Below are 22,126 nucleotides of genomic sequence, written 5' to 3'. Positions count from 1 at the left end.
AAAGGTTATCTTTTTCTTTTTCTATATTCTGAGTGACTTTGGTAAGAAATAGGTAGAAATTTGAAGTGAAAAAAAAGTTAATACGGGACACATAATACTGCTGTGGTGAGCTCTATGCTTTCTGCCCTAAATGTCAGATTCTGCTCCTCTTTTTTGAAGGAGGAGGTGGAGGGAGAAGGGAACTCTTGTTTTATCCAGGAAGTCAGCAGAAAACAATATTTTAGGAGCAGCAATAGCAGCAGATGCATTCTATTCCATTCTAGAGAAATTACAGAGAGCAGCATGCTCTCTTTTCCCTTTACACCCACAGCCATGAGAAGGAGCTAGGGATCCTTCAGTCTGATCATGCCCATAAACACACAAAGAATATAATCAGTTGGAAGGGACCCACTTGTCCAGCTCTTAAGTGAATGGCCTGTACAGGGACTGAACCCACAACCTTGGTGATATGAGCCCTGAGCTAAGCTCAGGATCAGCTCTATGACTATGTGTCTGGATGGGTTGTCAGACCTCCCATTTTTTTCTTCTACCTGAAAAAAAAAAAAGTTGGCTTAGAGAGGGGAAGGAAGGGAAATTGTGGAATAAATGGACAATATAGTTTGAACCTCTCAGGAGCAGAAAAATTTCCTTGTGGGCAAAATGCAGGCAAATACCAGATACTAAACTGCAAAAGCTGTCATGTCATGTGTGGTGAGGGATATTGACCTTCGAATATATCCTTGCAGGCCTTCACCAAGAGATGTGCTCACACTGCTGCACTAAGAGTGAGCACCATGCTCCTCGCTGTGGCTGCAGTGCTTGTGCTTGAACTCAGTGAGTGGTAGAAAGTACAAGTTAAGGCTTATCATGATTTTGAAAGTATTTTTTTTGGACCCCGAGCACAAGCAAACTGCACTTGTAAAGTGTGTTATTTCAATATATTCAGATTTCTTATAAAATGTTTCAAGCTAATCCAAGAAAAAAACGTGTTTTCTCTAAATCTTTGTGACAGTGGACTGTAGGAATTATGATCCTCAGGGGCCTAGTATAAACTCTAATGCCTAGAGCCTTAAACTTGTGATAAAAAGGTTGCACTTTACCGAATAGGTCACAGTCTTCAAACAAGTCCATTGCAAAAGAGAGCACAGTGACTTGAGCTGCACTTTCCATAAGCCCTTACACAAATAGGTCATTAATTAGAAATTAAACATTTTGAAAGAGTTGGAAGTTGAATAGGAGACTGCTTAATGTAATGAAATGACTGAATTTAGATTTTTAAAGATGAATATTTTTTATTTTGCTTAACCCTTTCAGAAACTTTGGCACTACAGAACTTAAAATTTTCATCAAAACACCTTCTCCGAGAAAATTCTTAATCAAGATTTTCTGGTTATATTTTATTCTATGGGCTCTGTATATTTTGTTTTGCTTTAGGCTTCACTAAAATGATTCAGCTTTCATAAAACTCTTCTGACAAAAAGAATTTAATTAAAAAAAATAAAAATTCCAACTGAGTCAAAACCCAGGACGATGATAACAGTGATAATCCTAGCACTGAGTATTACTCTGTCAGTGTGCTTCTCTAAATCCATGATGGAGAGTCCTGACAGTACAGCTGTGTATTGCAGCTGGGGCAAAACCAAGGGCTGAAACAGCTGTGACAGCAGGAATCTCTAATGTTCCTAGAGCACCTATGCTCACACCAGCAGCACAGATTGTGGTATGGCTTTATTGTACTTGTAAAGGGCTTATTTGGCTGATACAGATGCATCCACACAGAAGATCTTTCCCAGTGAAGTACTGAGGTAAAACATTGCTGCTGTGGACATAAGCTCAGATTGTATAGACCCTGTTCAAATGAAAAAAAATCTTGGGGAGAAAGGGCTGTGCTACTAAATCACTGAAGCAGTGGTTGACAGTGGTGATCATGGAGCCTTGCAAGACGCAGGATTATCTGTACAAAAGACTGGGATCCAGAGAGAGAGCAAAGGAAAAGGCGCTTCCCGCCCACTGAGGCAAGTACAGGGTGTGTGTCCTAAAGAGGTGGAGCTGAAGTGGTGAGTGAAACCTGATAAACTCGTCTTTGGTAGATGATTTGTGACCTCATTGTGATTTCAGTAGCTGGTTTTAGCAAAATGGAGCTAGCAGCCTGAAACTTAACCCTGCAGGGAAACCGAAGTTGCTTAGGAGAGCTCTGTTTCTGTGTTTGCTGGGTCACAGTGCTTTCCCATTGTGTCATGGGTTATTCCAGTGCAGAGGAACCAAAAAATAAAACCTTCTGTCCTGAATTACCCTCACTCTGAATGGTCCTGCTTTGTAGGAGGGCCAGTGAGGTAGAGGATGAATCACAGTCAGGCACAGGCTTATGAGATAATCTGAGAAAAAACTTCTAACTCCAACAACAAGTCCTGTAAATATTTGTGGGGACTTCAGACAATGTAAGTTAGAGGCAAGAGAGGTTTGCTGTTGCACTTACTATCATGTACACCATGCATTTAGTCACGTGAGGAAAGCTACCTGATGCCAGTTAGAAATGTTTTGATAATTTTCCCTTCAGGACTGTGGGAGCCATAATATCCAATCCTCTGTTAAAGGAAGCAACTGTAATGGTGTGTTTGCCAGTCTTCCGTGCAAGAAGTGGAGCTTCATCTACTCTTGAGCTCTGCTCTTGAGCATCTACTCTTTGACTGTCTACAAATGTCTTAAAACTACCCCTGTTTCTCAGCCATATACTTTCTGGGTGTGTGCTGTATCATCCAGACATGGAACTCCTCATGTTTCAAAAGGGTGCTGGAAGGCACACATCTTTCACAAGCCTTACTGAGAAATAATAACAGCAGAATTGTTGCTATTGCATGTAGCTACTAGACCTGTGATACAGCTGGACCTTCTGGCATCCTGATTCCCCTTTTCTGGACAGACAAACAGATGGTACTAGAAGGAAAGGGGAACTTTCAGATGTGGGGAAGAAGGACTAAGCAGCAGCAACTAAGCCTTAGACCCAGTGTCTTTCATTTAATAGCACAGGATGAGCAAAGTGAAGTTCGGGGGGGAAGGTGGGATGATGACTTCTGTGAATGTTGCAGGCATCAAAAGTATTTACAAGAATATGTTTTCTCATGCAGAAGCTAAAAATGTATACCTGTATACATTTTTACATTACATTTTCATTATATTTTACATTACATTTACATTATACCTGTATACATGTATACATTATAAAAATGTATACTTCCTGATTTTGACTTACTTGGTAGTGGTCAGATGTTAACTTCCTTGTTTTCCTTTACCAGGACTGATTAGGAGGTGAACTACTCATTTGTTTTTTTCTCACTGCCATTGTTTTACTCAGGAGCAGTACAAACACCTAAGTAGGAATGTCATGACTGAAGGAGAATTAAGCATACTAATCTGCTCTCCGTGCCAGCCATTAATAAACTATATATCCTGTCTTCACTTTACTTTCATATTCATTACTTCTTTAATGAAAAAAAAAAGATATTTTAATGGTCAAAAAATTCTAAATGATTAATGGTACATCAGTTAATGACATTTTAAAAGTATTTCAGGCTGGAAATGTGACACTACAATCATTAAAAATCAGATTCAATTTCCAAAGGTCCTAATCTTAAACTTTTTACTGCTGGCAGAAACATAAAATGATATCCCGTAAGCGCGGGTGCTTCTCTATGATGGAAAAGCTCAGGAGTTTTGTGAACGCTGCCAGAAAATAATGTGTTCTCGGAAATTCTGGAAGTTGAGCAGGAAGATAACTGATGAGGATATGACAAGGCAAATGAACAAATTGTTCGGTATAGAGGAATGCTTAATACAGAGAGATCTTTTTCTCTGAGACATTGTTTGGGGTCCAAGAGTAGCATAATGGCTCCAAATGGATAAAAACAACAGTAAATCCCATTCTCATGCATTATGCATAAGCTCTCGCTATTGGAGTTTACACCACCATCTGGTGTTTAATTATTCCCGCTTTACACCACACGGTGGTGAGAATCTAATGAAATGAATATGTACATTATAATAATTTGGTGCATGGATTCTGGTTTGCTAATTATTAGGTACCAGGCTTCCTTTTCTAAAGCTGAAACTTCAAATTCATTCTAAAAAATAACTGTTTCTGTAGGCTTTCACTGGCAGATACAATGACAATTACTTGTTCCATTCTCTAAAGGTCCATTATTTCTGTATGTCTGGTTGAGTTTCTCTAACATCTGTACAGCATAAATTAATTATACAGTTGTGTCAGAATTCCCATTATCATACACTGTCTGTATTATTAGAAAGGACCTTGTCTAACTGTTTGCAGTTTTAAAAAATTTATATATGTATATGTGTATATATATATATATATACACACACACACTTTGGTATTGAAGAACTCTCCTCCTGTCTCCCTTCCTGACACGGTGACTGTCACTATCTACACAAAAGTTTGCTATGTATCCAGGTTATTTTTTTTTCACCTTATCACCTGTAGACCATTAGATTTCAATCTGTCATCAGTGTATCTGAAACCAATATCCTGTGTTATTAGTTAGGATGGTAGTTTCTACCTGGCAATAAGCCCTGCTGTGAAGAGTGAGACTCCTCAGCAAGTGCAGTGCTCCCAATGCTCCCAGAAAGGATGCTGAAATATGTCTGGGTCCCCCATTAACAAATAATACTGTCTAGATATTTTTCATATTTTGGAAAATGTTTTAATAAACTGAGATATAATTTAAGGAAAATCAACAGGATTTTCTGCAATAATCACTAAGAAAACTTGGAAGGTTTTAATAGTATGTTCAATGGTGCCACTTCCTACCAGGTGATGGTTATCTGGTATGATAATGCTGTTAAGGGACATTCAGATAACCAAAGCATCCAGCAGCGTAATCCTTCCTTACAACTCACAAATTTAATTTACTCGTCTGTGTTTTGGTATACTTTTCAGCTCATTTGTGATTTGTTAACTTGTGAGCAAATTCACAAGGTTAGTTATGATATATAGCACTAAAAACATGTCTAAAAGCTGCAAAAGTTCATATTTGCAGATATGTTTGAGAAAATAAAACAAAGAAGAATGGTAAGAGACTCTGAGAACCTGGGACAAAAGCATTTTGACATGGTGGTTTGGTGGTTTTTCCACCTTTGAAAATTTTGCTATTATTTTACCTATGCTTTTCCTTGATCTGTATTTCAGTAATCTTAAAAAAATAAGGAGAAAAAGAACAATTAGAAACCATACTGCTCGGATAATTTTCAATGAAGACTAAAACCTCAGTTTCATATTATCTTGACAATTCAAATCACCCCATCTTTCTTCTTTCCTTCCTCCTGTTCATGAAAACTTTGATAACACATATTAATTTACAATCAATGCTTATTAGAAAATGAAGAAAACATCACAGTTCAGAAGAGCAATTTTCAATCTTCTGCAAGAAACAAAAAAAACCTTGTTAAACTTTTCATTCATTGCTATGTGTGTTTTAATCAACAGGCTTTTGAAATTAATATGTAGATTTAAATGACATAGAGAAAACTATAGTTTATAGTGGATATTGCAGAAAGTGTAGGTATTATAATAGCAAAAAGATTCAATTGAAATTAATGTACTTATCTGCAACATGAAAGGAATTCTTTCACTCTAGCAACTTTCAAATTTTTATAGATACAATTGAAGTAGAACTTCTAAATTCAGTAATATCACCAAATCTGAATGCTTACAAAATATATTACTTGCAGTATCAGCAACTAAGAAAATACTCTGTCATTTACATTTTGTTGTAAAAAAAGGACAAATACCATTATATTTGCCATTTTTCAAATATACATATTTGAATATTATTAAAAGCTAAATAAATTCAGACATAGGACATTTCTCTATAGTCCCAGTGGGTAACAAAAAGTGATATTCATAAAAATAATTCATACAATATTTTCCAATACAAACTTTCATTTATTTTTGTGTGTGTAAAATGGTGATAGAAAGAATTTGAATAGAATAATGATTGTCTTGGAAACAAGTTTCACCTTTTTTTTAAGAGAAAACCAAATAAGAAGCTATCAAAAAGTCATCCAGCATCCAACATCCAGCAATTGCTTTTGACACACAGTATGTTGTTTCCCAACTACTTCTGTCTCTCAGAACTATTCTGTATTCACTGGTCCTGGAGAAAGTGGGAATGTCATGACATTTGTGTCAGCTCTCTGGGCTACCAGGAAACCTCAAAAAGTTCAGGTCATATTTCTAGTTCTTGAAGAAATTAGGGAAAGGACTCCATGGGGTTAAACTTAGTATTATCTCATCAGTATTATCTCATCAGCATTCAGTACCACTGCTATGCCATGAAGGAGAAAAAATAACAGAGAAACATGAGAAGAGGAATAGATAAAAGGCAAGCACTGAGAGGAAAAACATGTTGTTTCTTAATTGAGCTGGAGGAGGGGAAAACGTTGCTTGCAGCTCTCTTTTGATGAGAAACCTTCTTGTGCCCATGACTACATTGGTTAAAAATACAGTGCTGTCACTAATAGACAGTCACATTGCAAATTCTTGTGTGGTAAATCAATGGTGAAAATTCAGGAAGAAAACAAGAGGAAAAAGTGAGGAAAAATATAATTCAGCAATGTGAATATTTGTAGGAAGTACAAGGTTAATTTATCTGACTGAAGATATCATCGTAACCCCTTTGAAGCTGTGCATATTTACATCAGCTGAGATTTTCTCTCCCTTCTTCTTTCTCCCAATGTCTCAGTCCCTTTCTCCCCACTGTATCCCAAAGTGTCTCTGATGGTGTTTGTAGTTCTATACTGTAGTTTAGACTGTACACAAAATGGCAAGTGGGAAGACCCCACAAACTTGTAAGGATATTAGATTCGGTGTTAAGACGGTGTCTCACACCCCACTTCTTTTCTGAGCCATCTAAACTGCACATATTATTGATGTTACAAGATTTATTCTTTTTTTTTCTTCCTTTTTACTCTTCAGACAACAGCATCACTACCTATTATCTGGCCTGCACTAGAATTAAACTCACCAGAGTGAATTCTGAAATGGAATTTTCAATGTATTCTATTTGAAGACTCAGAATAAACATGGCAAGAACAGCCACTGTAATGGCATTTTGGCACTTTGTCTCACAGGTGCCAGGGGAAGGTACAGAAACTGTAAAAATAAACAAAACCACCCCCTACAAACAAACTAGTAAACTAAATGACCTTGAACTTGGGATAAAGGTTGGGCTTGGGGCAGAGGCTTGATACTGCTTTTATTGTAACTAATCCTAATGCAGTGTCTTCTAATTATAGAATAAACATTCCCTCTCGGATGGAGCTGCCTGTCAGCCCACTCTACAGGAGAAATCGCCATATGGACTGCTCTGCAGACGGCTGGGCAGTGGCATGTGTACAGCTGTGCAGGACGAGCACCCAGGTGTTTCAGCCTGCCTGTGATAGGCAGCCAGCAGGCAGTTTTGCAAGGGTGGGGAGGATACTCAGTCAGGGTGAAAGAAACCAGGAAGATGGGATTTGACAGCAAATAGCAATAATAATAAATAACATTAATGGGTAGAAATAAAGTGCTCTTTTTTTACTTTTTTTCCCCACGTCAAATCAGGGTTTTCCATAAAGAAGAAAGTCTGATCTTGTTTAAGATTTGCTGAGACTCTAAATAAGAAATATGAATATAACACAAGGGTAGGAATCCATGAGGTTTCTCAAAATCATGTTAAAAATAGCAAAAAGGATGGAGTTGCTTTGCTGCCACATGAACTAAGTGAGCATACCTGAAACAGACAGATAGCACTAATTTCTGTCCCCAGATTTTCTCAGCTCCCATTCCTGGATCCTCTGCTACCTGTTTCCAGCAGCTCAGCTGATACAGGTTTCCAGTCCTATGCTAAATATACAGCTTAGACCATAGGGAATGCAAAGTCACCTCACTGCCTGCATCCAAGTTTCTTTTGACTTGTGCTGGTAAAACTGCTATAGAAATCTGAGCTTCTTTCTGCCATAGCTGAATCTGGAAAAGATACATTTTATGCTACCGTCAGCTGAATCCTGCACACAGCTGCATCCAGATTCAGATATAACCATATACACAAATAACAGTGCTGTGAAGCTGCGAGCACAAAGGAAATACAGATTGAAAAAGCTATTACAAAGTGCCAGAGAGTGTTTTGTGTTATACAAAAATACTTATTACTAAGTATTTACATTGGTTACAAAGCTTTAGAAATGCTGTAGAATTTAAAGGATGCTTTTAACCAATGCATGAATATGAAGAGGAGCACCTGTAAATATTTTTGATTATCAGTCAATAAATGTAGACTGCTATTTAGCCTTGGGCTTAAAAACTTAAAAGAATATTTTGAGAAAAATACATTTTAAAAACGCAGCAAAAATTAGCATTATAGGTAACATTTATGCAGTTTTCTTAAATGTAAAATAATACATTAATGAAAACCAATGTTAACTTTTTTACTTTTAAATGTTGTCTTCCACTATATACACTATTGCCCTTACTATATTTTGGAAAAAACCAGAGAAAATTAAGAATGTCAGCCTAATCATCTTTGAACTTTTAAGAGGTGTGGACTCTCCACTTCCTACAATAATCATCCTAAGCTTGACAAACTTTTGAGTGATTCAGCACAATGGCCAGTGTGTCAGGAGTCTGCACCAGTGGGAGTCTTTACTGAGGAATGAAGTAGAAGTAGATTTAGTTTTGGTCATTAGTTTTAAACAAGTTATAAAATATTCGTCCTCTTAATCTTGACAAGAGTTGAGTGTCATAGAAAGTCAAATGTAGGACTCATCTCACCTATGAGTGATCAAATAAAAATTAGACTTCTCCATGGAATTCTCCTCCCCTTCCATGAAGACTTAGAAATGAGAAAAGTTGCCTTCTGGATATGCCTCTCTCTCTTCAATGATTACAAAAGGAGACCTGACAGATTTCTTAGACTAGACTAGCTCTTACATAGCTGCACTAAGACCGATGAATTCTATCTGTGAGCTGAGATTTTCAAAAATGACTTCTGTGTTCACTTTTCACAAGCTCTCCAGAAATCTGTGTTTCTCAATTACTTATATTTGGAGTTTATTTGAATTCCAATCAAATGGGTACACAGCCACCTTACTAAAATCCAAGTAAGCTGATTATATCCTTAAATTCTCAGTGCATTTTTTAAGCTTAACTTACAATTTCCTTGTCTGATTTTTTTGTTAGCTCATACTTGGGGAAGCAATACAGAAGATGAATGCATCCACATGGGGATACAGATTTCAAAAGTATAACAGAAGAAGAAACATAGTAGAACCTTCAGTAAAACTGCTCAGGAAAAGAGAAGGTAACCCCCATGAACTTGCATTGCCACACACAAAAATTATTTCCTTCTGTAACTGGGGATCAGTGACTGTTTTATAGTCTGAGTCATAGTCATTAAAGTAGTTCTTGTATGTACACTAGCTAAAGAGAATTGCAAGTTGAATTCAGTCACACCTGTCATCTCTATTTTAATATTAAATATAATTTACATAAAAAGTAGGATGCAATATTGTGTTCTGTTAATTATATTCCTGAGAGGAGTGGATACTCTCCAGATGAAACTGGATTGTACCTGAGTGGTAGAGCACGCCTTTCTTCACAGCACTATTGGGTTTCACAACGCTCCACCTTGTGACTTACTGTAGGAGCCAATGTCAAAGTCCTTGAGCAGCTAAATTCCTATTAGTGAAGTCCTCCTAGCCACTTAATCCTGGCATGCACAACAGTTTAATTCTGTTAGCACTAAAGAGTGAGGTGCCAAGATCCTGCCTAAATCTCAGCTTAAATAATAAAACAAGAATTTCCAGAACAGTTTTCCCTGGGTAGATCCACAGTGTAGCCAGTCTGTAAGAAAGGCAAAGCTGTTGTATCGTTAGAGAGGCAATTCAGTGGTTGGTGAGATGTGAAGGAACTAAATTTTGACTTTTCTTCTGACTGAACCCAAGCTGCCTGAGGGTACTACTGATAAGGTATTCCAGGATGGGAGTTTCTCAGCCTCTTCTGTCTCATTTACCAGGAAATAATAGAATAAAAGAGGTGCCAGAGGTAGAGAAGAACAATTTGCCAGCCTGCCAGTTAGAGCACTCACCTGGAATGTAGGATCACTACTTTCTCAAGGGAATATAAATAATCCAGAAAGAGTGAAACAGCTTCATCAGGTAGAAATATAATTGTCTCTCCCTCTTTAACCAGCTGGTTTCCATTTACATAGTAGATGATTGTTTATACCGCATTAGTAAAGGGGGAAGGGAAAGGGGGGAGTGGGAATTATATATTACTTGCTATATTGTGAGTTCTTTAAGTGGGATAAAGAAGGCAGACATACTAGCATTAACATATTAAAGGCACCAATCTTAATGCTAATGCTTAATCCAAGACCCATGAATATTTCTGAAAGCTGAATAGATATCAGCTATAGTGATGTCCTTGGAGAAGTATATCTTTTAGGAGTTTCTGGTGGAATAGAGGTCTTCAAGAGTCTTGTGACATTCGAAGTCCATAAGTGGAAAATTTTGTGCTACATTTTCGTCCCTTTGGTCAGATATTCCTATGATTTCCTTTGAAAGGTTCTGGCACTTTCTTGCATGACTCAACTCAGTATATCTATAGAAAATTCGGCAATTAAAGTGAGTGATCAGTGTGCACTGAAGGACCTTCACAAAACCAATAATGGAGCAACACCAGAGCTAGGGTAAGGAGGCAACTCAAAATCCTGCCCAACAGTGGAGAAAGAAGCAAGACCAGCAATTAGAGTAGCTCAGGCTGCCACAGAGATCCAGCCACTTCATTTTGTCTTTATGTCCTCTTTTAGGTGCCCTGATTACTTTGGACATGGGAAACATATACATCTCCATCTACTGTATAGAATTTGGAGTTATTAACCTTATTATACAACCATATGCCTGAAGACAAGCATGCAAATCTCTGCTATGAGCCTATCCCATTTTCCTTTTCTAAATCTCATGAGACAGAATCTAACCTGGTATCAGGAAATATATTCCTGAGGGACGATTCACCAAGATTTTTAATGCAGCTCAGTCTAAGCATCTTCATAACTGGATATAAAAAGAAACTTTTATTATTTTTATCATTGTACCATTCAAAATTACTTCTCTATTGTATCTGCTTTTACTTTCGTTGTTTCCCGACTGAGACTCTGACCTTGCAAAACATCTAATTTTGAGCATGTGAGTAGTGCCTTGAAGTTCAAGAAGGGCAACAGAAGTGAACAGAGACATCTGACCCCAATTTAAGCCTTAATCCCATGAAGATTTTTGAATATGAAATCAATATGACTATTCACACAGCTAAACATAGGAATGTGAACTCTTTACAGGGTTGGGACCTACTAGAATAGGCTCTTTTAATTTCATTTAGTGCAGGAATTCTATGTTTCTGACAATTTTGTTGTTCTTCTTGTAACCTTGCATATTATTGTTTTGACGTTTGGGAAAGATAATTATCTCAGGGGTTTCAGCAGGACCAAAGGTGTTTGGGTGAGCTTTCCAATATCTGTCAATAATATCCTGTAAGAAAACAGAATTTCCAAAGTTCTGCAAGCTGTAACTCTCTGCTAATATTATAATGCATTCACTTGCATCATTGAACCTTCACAGAACTCAGGCTTCTAATGGAGAATAGTCCCTTGCTGGCTTGTGTTGTGAAGTATTATCTCCACATGTATCATTATTTTTCTTTTCATAATATTAGGCCTCATTAATCCATCCCTAGTTGCCTTGTATTTAAAAATAGAAGTTATTAAAGTGGATTGCTCTGAACTGCGTAGTAAATAAATTATTTAGGTTATTTTGCTCTTAAACTTATGTCATAAAAGTATATTATTATTCACATGTATGTGTACACAAGTAAAGATACAAAATTTTATATTTTTCTTAATAAAACAGAAAATTATGTTAAGTAAAACTCTGTTGTTTCTATAGTGAATAATGCCTATTTACAAGACTGTTAGTATGCAAGAAACAGGCAACCTGTCAACTTGCTTTTAAAATCCATTCTTAGTGTACACCTTCTTACAGTTGTTTTGAAAATCCAAGTCCAGGAATTCAAGGTGACATACACTCTGCCTAAAGCCCATCAAAGTCCCTAAAAGAAATCCAGTACTCTTGTAGTTTTTGAAATAGTCTAATTCCTAAGGCATTTAAATACAGTATTTTCATTCTTAGATTAAAGCCCCCTGGGTGCTTAATTTTAATTGCCCAGATATACGAATTGCATTCACACCAGGCAGTGCAAATAGACACCCGAACGCTGTGAAAGCCTTTAGAGAAGCTTGACAAATATGAAACATGAGACTATATTTAGCAGCCTCTGTCATGCTGTCTGTTGATTGGGATTTAATGTTTTTTTTCTATAAAGGGTTCATCTGGACTAGAATCCTGTTCTAGGTCCTAAGCTACTCAGCAAGAGGGGATAGAACTCTTACATGCTGACATAGTGCCCAGACTATCAGGTCTGCGGAGTTTTGCAACACTCAGCTTGTTTACAATCAAGCCATTAAAAGTCACAGGGCAAGAGCAAAGGAAGACTGATATTTATTTGGTAAGAAAGGAACTAGATAAAAATGAAATTGTTGTCCCTACTCTTTGACTGGTGTCCTGCTTCATCTCTTAAGGCTTCCCTTACTGCTAATTTTCAGTGTTAAAGGGCCAGCACTTCGGCAAAGGCAGCCATGAGCAAGACGGATCCCAAACGATGGAGGCAATTTGTGTTTCCCCTTTGTTCCTGAATTCGCAGGAGAAGAGGTGAGAAGAGTTAAATCCTAATTTCAGGATGACATGATGGAAGGAGACATCTTTTTGTCTATATATTGACAATATAGAATATTAGTAGCATGTAGAATGTTGCTGGCAAAAGCTCTCTCACCTGCAGCAGAATCTGAAGCCAAGCATACAGCATATCCCTCTCCAAGCCTCCAGAGACACCACCTCACACTACTGTGAGTGCAGGGAATTCTGGTATCTCTGAAACCTCCCCTTGCAAGAACCAATTCTTCACATTTTTAGAGAAGTCTTTCATCACCTCTGTTAGGCATCTGGATTCCTCTTTAGTTTATATTGAAGCATCAATAAAGGAGAATAGAATTTTGAATTGCTTGTTTTACCTTTTTGGTTTGACTTGCATAATTTTATTCTCCCGTAAATAGCATCTAATAGAGATCCTACAGGATTTTTACACAGGCAGATTTTTCCTTTGAAAATTTTACTAAGTTAAGCTTATCTTTTTCAGTCCTCATGATCTACCTACCTAAAGATATCTGAATATTTTGTCACACTGTCTCCATAAATTCACAAAGTCTAAAATTAGTTTTCTTCTACTGGACTGTTAAATCAGTTCTGTGAATGGTAAACCTGTCATGAGTTTATCTATGTCCCGATTTTGGAGGACTGTCATAAATTGAACTAATACAACATTTTAGTCTCTCCTGCATCATTTCTTCATGGATTATTTCTGCCATTCTCAAACTCAGAGTCGTTTCAAGCAATAACTGCCAGATAATTGCTTCCTTCTTTCTCCCACACTTCATTTCGAAATGCACTCTGCCTTAAATATAAGACAGACTGTAAGTTCAATATCTTGCAGCCCTGAAGGGTTAGAAACAGAAGCTTTATCCCATTAGAAACAGATGGTTCCTACCTTCCCAAAGGGTCATATACAGCTCTAACTGGAGTCCCTGGAAAGTCCTGAAACAGTATGTTGTGACAGACTCTTCACACCTGCAATCATGCCAGTTACTAACCTACCCTATACAACTACATTTTAAAAATTGGAAGGTCCATACAATAGCACAATGGCACTGAATGCAGATAAATAAAAGCCTTTGTTTATAAAAAAAGATATAAGAAAAATTGGAAATGTCCTAACATAACAAAGATTTCCAACTCCAATTGACATGTGACATCTAATTCAATGAAAAGTTGTATATACCATGTACTGCTGATGTTGATTAGGGATTTCTTCTGGCAGAATGACTAAGGGCTGAAACCTGCCATTTTGATTTACATTAGATGGTGATAAGTCTGTCTTACTGGTAAGCCAGCAAACACTTAAGAACATAGGACTAGGTTGAAATTAATTTTTGAAATGTAGTTCAGCTCCTGTTATTACAAGTATCTATAACACATAATACTTTTAATAAATTAAACAAGTTCCACTTTAAAAATAGCTCAAACTTTTTTGGGTCTGTGCTCTTTCTGTAGATAAATCATTGTTCTTATAGCGGGAACCTTATTCTCCTTTCTTGCCTATGTCTATTCATGACCTGGCTAATTGTCTTTTGTTTAAATCCTGAAGCATCATTATCACTTAACTTAAAGAATTCAACTTTTTTTTTCCTGGTGTTCACACCTTGTATGTTTTCAGTCCTTCTTGACCTTCTTTTCTATGACTAAAATAATAAATACCCAACAACATTTTGTTTCTTTTCATAAGAAGGTTTTCTCCCGATCTTATTCACCTTTCTCCAACTTATTCCAGTTTCAATGCATCTCTTTTTGATTGTATGTGACCAGAATTATATACAGTGTTTTTCATGACATTTCGCTTTTGCCTTGTACAATGTTGTTAATTCCTGTCTGTCTCCTCTGAAAACACTTCAGATCACATTTTTCTTTTTCATGGTCATACTGTCGTGATGGAACATAGTTGTCTGTGGCATGTAGAGACAGATTTTCTTCCTCAGTCATTTCCAAATAATGAATTTCTGATTTACTGAAAAAATTGTTATTAATTCCTAAATGCACAACCATATATTTCATACTATTGAATTTCATTCTGCTCCTATTTTTTCATTACACAGGGTCATCCAGTTCTTTCTGTGTGATATCCCAATTTTCCTAACAAGTTACATATTTCATTTAACTCAGTATCATATTTCTTTCAAGGTTATTAAAGAAAATATTAATGAAACCACTCAAGAGACCAATCACTGAGGAACTGCAGTTGCAGCCTCCCTCTACCTGAGTTCATCCCTGTTCTTTACTCCTATTGTCACCCCTCCTTTAGTCCCTTCCCCACTTTATAATTCCCAGATTAATCCTTTTTTTCTCCTCTTCTTAACTAACAATTCCTGTGTGGTATCAGACTGATAAGATCTGTTCTCTTTTTCCATCTAGAAAATCAATCATTCTTCAATGAATTCTATCAGGTTAGACTGGCAATATCTTATTCTTTCTTTCAAAATGTCTTTCAGAGGAAGCCTTGAATATTATTATTTATCAGACTAATGGGTTGTCATTCTGCCCTCCTTTTCATACTTTATCTTCTATTCTCCACAGATATGAAACAACCCAGGAAATAAAAAAAATATACTACAAAATCTGGCTGTGAAGTCTGAAATTCTATGTTTCATTTTGCTACAAGTTCTGGAATAAAAAGACTTTATTCCTCTGCTTTGGATACTTTAAGATGTTCGTTTTTTGCATCTATCCCAGTTGTAGTAATATCCATTATTATAGATATATTATAATAACCTCTATTCACACCCTCATCATCTTACATGTGTTTTCATCATTATCAGATTCATAGAAAAATTAGGAAAATATTAATTTAAATAGATATCTTCCTACTCTTGTTACATATTACTGCTGATTCTTCTATTCTTAATATTTTTTAATTTGTGAGATTGCAGCAGTTTCTTATGGCTTGACTCACAAGCAATGTATAGGAAGCATAGAAGTGTAAACCTTCCCAGTTTCTTCTTTTTTTTTAATTGTAGTTTGTCCTTTTATATATTCTCTTTTCTGTTTGTATTTGATCTCTTTGCATTCCCATATTTTTTAGCATTGCTTATTTACCAGTTAGATTTGGAACATTGAAAGATTTGTCTTCCTGCACTTTCGAGTTCCTTACATGATTCAGATGATTTTTCTCCTCCTGGAACAATGATTTTTTTTGATGGGAAAAATATCTGGTATTTGGTATAAGTGGAAGAATATATTGACACCATCTCTATTAGTAAATTTTGTAAGACCTTAATTTTAATTCCTCCCTACTCATTCATTTTCTGAAGATATTAGGAGGAGAGTGTGTCCATAGGGAGTAGTTCATTAGTATTTTGGAGAACATCATGATATCTTCCTGAAAGTCTCTTCTCTAAATATGGAATGAACCCATCCCTAGTTAACTTTTGATATTCTCATCATTTAGGTGGTCTGGCTGCAGATGTTGTGCCGTCGCTCTAGTCAATGGCAGGAACAAAAAATTGAGAATCAGTAAATTTCTACCTGAATATTGATTGTACAATATCTTTCTTTGTTCTTTCTGGAATTAGCTGGTGGTCTATTGTCCATTAGTAAACAGTTACTTAAGCAGAAGCTAATGTTGCAGACACTGTAAAAAGAGCAGCAGCAGAGCAAACAGATTTAAATCAGCTCAATTCCAACAAAAACTCTTTCATCTTGAAACAATTTAAACTCTACCAAGGGTAAGTAAACAGAAATAATATATGTTCTTTCACCTTCAACTGTCAGTAGTTGCTTTTATATTCCCTGTAATCAGATATGAGAAAGGTTTTCATATCTTTCCCAGTACAAGACTCTTTTAAGCTGTTAACATGATTATTTTTCTTTAGTTTACACAATTCTTACTGTATTTACATGATATTCAGTTGTGAAACTTTTCTAAACCAGAGTTCCTCCTACAGTTGTAGAACAAGAAAACAAGATACAGAAGAGTCAAGGATCTTCTTTTTTCTATAAATTGTGTTGATCATACAGAAATATAAAAGCAACTTTAGCAACTAAGTCTGATCTTATTTCTACATTGATATAATCAACCTAATTCTCTGCAATATAGTTAGAATCTTTATATATGTTCATACATAGGAAAAAATCCATTTACATATAGGAACACCAGGGAACAGAAAAGATCCGAAGAATTCTTTTATTTTTAAATGATGATTCTGTATGTTTCTTTCCTTTCAAGTCTAATATACCACTTTTAAAATCTAAGAAAAGCCACAGGCATATTGAGGAACTATCTCACTTGTTAAATAGTACTAAATTTGAATTCCTTTAGAAAATGTCAAAAATTGTGGCTGGCAAAAATGTTCTTCAAAAGATTTTTTTCTTTTTAAATAGCATTAGTAGTCATACTAGCTGCTCCTGCTGTTCAGAATATAGGATTAGTCTGAACAGAGAGAAGATTAAAGTTTTTTCTTACAAGCAGAATGGCCCAAACATGTTCCTTAGTGCTCACTCGTTAGAGATCCTACCCTCTCAATTGTGCAAATAGAAGGAAGTATGTGGTTCCTTCCTATTTAAACTCTTCAGAATAACTCAGATGATTTATATCTGAAACAACTTGGGAAGTATTCATGGGAGCTAGTACTTTTGGTGGGCTTTAAAACTGTACTCTCCAACTGATGGAAAGTAACATCTGGAATTACAGACCTCTTCAGTGTCTGTTCACAGCCTGGGAAAATAAAATGAAGACAACAAACACGCCTGAATTTTCAGGGATCCTCATATGGTTGTTGCACTTACAAGTTGTTTAATTTGATTCACCTGACTGATTTGTCTGGCTCCATCTGTTTAACAGCAGAGACTGGTAGTAGGGAAGCCTTATAAATAAGAACAACCTTGATAGCATCAATTCCAGTTATGCTGATCCAAGAAGAGATGCTAGGCTGTCCAGGCACATTCTTTAAGAGAAGTTAAACTTGTATACCCAAAGAAATATTTTCAGGACTAAGAAAAAACGTATCTTGTTTTCATAGGCTCTATTCTGTTAAATACCATCCTTGAGGAAAAGTACAAAGTACAGAAATGTTCTGTGGCTGCAGTCACAAAGTATGGGGAGACAGAAGTTCCTTTCTCCACCTTTTTTTGTGACAATGTAGTGGCTCATGCTACTAATTTTGTTATTGCTCCTGAAGTTCATTCTTTTTCAGATGCTGTAGTTTCCCCTTCTTACAAAGAAAACTGATTGGCATGCATGAAGCATATCCATCTTTGTTCCATCCTCCCAGCCTTTCACATTTGACATGTTAGGGAATTGGCAATTATCAACAGATGGTGCAAATTAGAATGTCATGATGTTACTTTAAAATTTTCTCCAATGGCAGGTTATCTTTCTAATAAATCCAGGGGTTAAGAAAACACAAAGATAATATTTCCCTTCCTTTGACCCATTCACCTTTACTCTTGAAGTAAGTCCAAGAACGAAAGCTAGTAAATCCACATATTTTGCTAACTCGGTGATTTAATTGCTCAATTAACTATTCCTTAATTTATCCCTTAATCCAAAAGTTTCTCCCTTAGTTTGATCTCTTAATCTGGAAGCTGACAGAGATAAAAGCTAATGTCTGTTATCATACAGCAAAATTGTTAGAAGTGAACCACTCATATAAAACAGAATGGGAAATAGTTAATGAACTGGGGACTGAAAAGGGTAATGTAAAATTACATCAATGACTACTCACTGAAAAGCAAAGAATATTCAAGAAGAGGAAGGCTTTAAAAAATGGAAGGTTCAAAGTATTTGCCAGTCAATGATCAAAGGTTACCAAACCCTAGAATTCAAAACTAGGCTAGCATTTTTGAAGCATATTGCAGAAATTTTTAAGATTCTGATAAAATTCTTAATAAGCACTGATAATATTTCTTAATATTGAATTACTTTGAGATAAATCTCATTAATTTTATATTTAATGTGTTTCTTTTTAAAACATTTTGTTGAGAAATAACTCACAATCAGTTTCAAAATAAATAAAGGTAAAAAGCAGAAAATATGTAGAATATAAATTTCCCTAATCTCATAATTCACAGGGAAAATAGTTACTTTCTAAATTAAAAACATTCTGGACTCTCTTTCTAAGTTAAACCAGCAATCATATTTATTAAACATTTTGCAGAAAATAATTTTGTGCTCCCTGGTTAATCAGACATCCACATCTATTTCAATAACAGCAGTTTGGAAGAGCATGCTATTTCAGTGATCTCTTTTTATCATTTACTCTCTGTTTAGGCTTATTTCCTGAACCATTTTTTTTTAACCTTGGACACTCAAATCCTTTAGGGTTAACTTACAAAGAATTGACAGATGAGGATAAAGTCACTCAAAGTTTATACAGATCCTACTTGAAACTTCAAAACTACCTGGTTAAGTGAATTTTCAAATATTAAGACTATAAAAAGATTAAAAAAAAAAACAAACAAGCAAAAACCAGAATAAATTCCAAAATCTTTGCCTTTTCACTCATTTATTGACCTGTATGAATTTTCTTGGCTTCATTTTTTCATGAACTGAGGATCTGACAATGTCAGATAGTGCTAATCATTCAGGATTTTGAGAGTCCATATTTTTAAGGCAAAGTTTAAATAAATAAAAATTTTTATTAAAACAGATCTACACTGATTATATGGTAAACTTATTTTCTTTGCAGTGTTTAATTTGGTAGTAATTTATTGAACAATGTCTTTTTAAATATCGATGATGCTTTATCTGTTCTGGAAACAAATGCAATTACAGAGTTTCAATCTTCACACACTTCTTCCGGGCTTATACTGGTATACTAACTTAATTATCTTAATGGAATTACTCTTGATTTACACTGCTTTACCTGAGCTACAAATCCAGCCTATGAAATACCTGACCTGCAAGCATATATACAGAAGTTTGAGGCTTTTACCTTCAGTATAGTAGGTGGTCTATATGCATAAAATTATTTCCATTACTAAATTGTAAAAAAACCATTCAATATTTTCCTATTGTTTCCCATGAAGTTTTGCATAGACATTTCTTGGGCTATATAGTTATACAATACATCCTTAAGCTGTAAAAAGCAGTCTAAGCCAACTTCTACTTCCACCTGTTTTAAAACAGAATTCCTGTCAACTTCAGTGGGAGGAATCACTTCCCTGGAAAACATCATCCTTTTTTTCAACTGTTGGAGGGAAACAAAGAAGATGCTTTGAAACAAAGTCCATTCTAGTAGCTTAATATTTGTTATTTTTTAGATTCCTTTTCAAAAAGAGTGAAAGAAGCATGGGCAGCTGTATCGATGAGAAGATTCTTTTCCATCAAGGCTTGAGTACAATGTCTTTGAAAGATCCTTTTTAGAAATGCTAGCATTTGAAAAGGACAAACAGGGAAACAAACCTCAAAGGGGATGACAATAGTTATATGGAGAGGAAGTGGGTGGGTTTAATGCGTCTGAGAAGCAAAGCTCCTTATAAAGGCATTGAAGAGATTTAAGGTTCTATTTAGTGACAAAAGGAGTTATGGAATGAGGCATAATTTTCCCACAGGATTTTTTTTCTTTTGATGTTTTTGAAACACAAATTTTCAAAAAAAGGGGTAGTTTGTGATTTGATAGGCAGGAAGTTTGTGTAGCAGAGTGTATCTATTTGTAAAGGGGAAAAGTAGCATGCCACCATTATTCTGATGTACGTAAAATGAATTGAACTCAACATTCACTGAGAAAACGATTTGAAAGTTGAAAAAACATGTATTATTTGAAATCACGGTAATTCTCCTTCCCTATTTAGTATGTGTGTACTCTCTGTACATTAAAAAGACCTAGTCTTGACTCCATTTTAGGTCTACACCTGCTGTTAGGATTGTCCTAGAACTTTATGAATCTGGAAGAAAACTCCAGCAATACAAAATGTCTATGCCAAATCTAGACCTTTCTACTCAGAGTGGGCATTGACTGCAAAAATGAAATAGCCTGGACTTAAGGTCCCTGCAGAGGATATCTCCACTGTTGGAGCACTTCTAAAACCTTTTGAACTGTAATTTGCCTCGTAAAAAACCCATAGAATTAATCATTATTTTTGTGGGAGGCAAAGAAAGGAGTGATGGAAAATTCTTCCTTGCTTTTAAATTAGAAGTGCATTATTTTTAGTCTATGTGTCCTAAGCAGGTTGCTCATACTGAAGACCTTTTTTGGGTGAATACTCTTTAACTATTGCAGCAATACGAAAGCTATTCCATCCTCCTGAAATGCAAATTTCACCTTGTGATCCAGGTACCCAGACCCATTTATAACAATGTGAAGCCAATACTCGCTCATCTCCTTCATAGAGCTTATATCATGGCGTATATTGCCATGTGTATACCTTCAAAAGGATATGAATTTATTGTAATAGTTTGCTTCCAGTTATCTAGTCTACTCAACTCCTCCTGTTGCGCTATATGTCACTACAATGGGAAGGATAGGACATATGGTCAGAAATCTTACCTTTAGAGCATTTTGAAAGCAGATGAAATTCCACATCTATTTGTTCAATCACTTTAAAGCTTAAGAGGACTTAGACATGGATAAACCTGTGCTCGGATTTCCAGTATAATTATTCTTATATTTTTTTGCTGTGACTTCAGTGTGGAAAAATATCCTAGCAAAATCTCAAAGCTAAAGTTTGCACTACTCCTATTCTTTCTTACATTAAGCCTACATGTCAGGTTGCACACTCAAAACTACAGGTACAAGACAGCAGAAAAGTCTTTCCTCAGATATAGGCATAACTCTACATAGAATTTATAATCACAATTTGGTTCAAAACCATTCTCAAGTCCATGCTTGTGATCCACTACAGAAGAACAGTCATTGCTCCAGGCCTGAAGCTTGCCTGGTAAAAGGTTGTAGGGAATGGGAAGAAAAGTCAAAACATACAAAAAGGGGACTAATTTCACTTGAAACAACATGTTACTTTGTCAATTTGTTGGAAATGTTGTTTAAAAAACACCATTTAGTTGTTTTGGCATGTCAAGAGACAGAGAGAGGACAAAATAAGTACAAAAATAGAATGAGCAAAAATTAAGGTAGCAGGATGAGGAAGGCTGATGAAAAGACTGTGTGACAAGTAGTGGAAGTTGGAGACAGTACTGATCACAACATTTAGAAAAAAGTGCAGCTCATTCCAGAGGAAATATTGTCAGGATCTGTTGATAGCACTGCTCAGGCTTCTATGCCAACTTCACTCTTTGGGGGACTTGCTAAAAAACCCAAAGAAATAATAAAGAGGAAAACTCTAAGTGTCATCCTGAGTTGTGAAGTTTATATTAAAACCTTAAATTGTGTGACTTTATTCCTAAGCTTTCTTTTACTGACAAAATACCATCATTTGATTTAGTACT

The sequence above is a fragment of the Aphelocoma coerulescens genome, chromosome 3, assembly GCF_041296385.1.
Source record: "Aphelocoma coerulescens isolate FSJ_1873_10779 chromosome 3, UR_Acoe_1.0, whole genome shotgun sequence".
Lineage (NCBI taxonomy): Eukaryota > Metazoa > Chordata > Aves > Passeriformes > Corvidae > Aphelocoma > Aphelocoma coerulescens.
Note: the sequence above shows the minus strand (reverse complement) of the source record.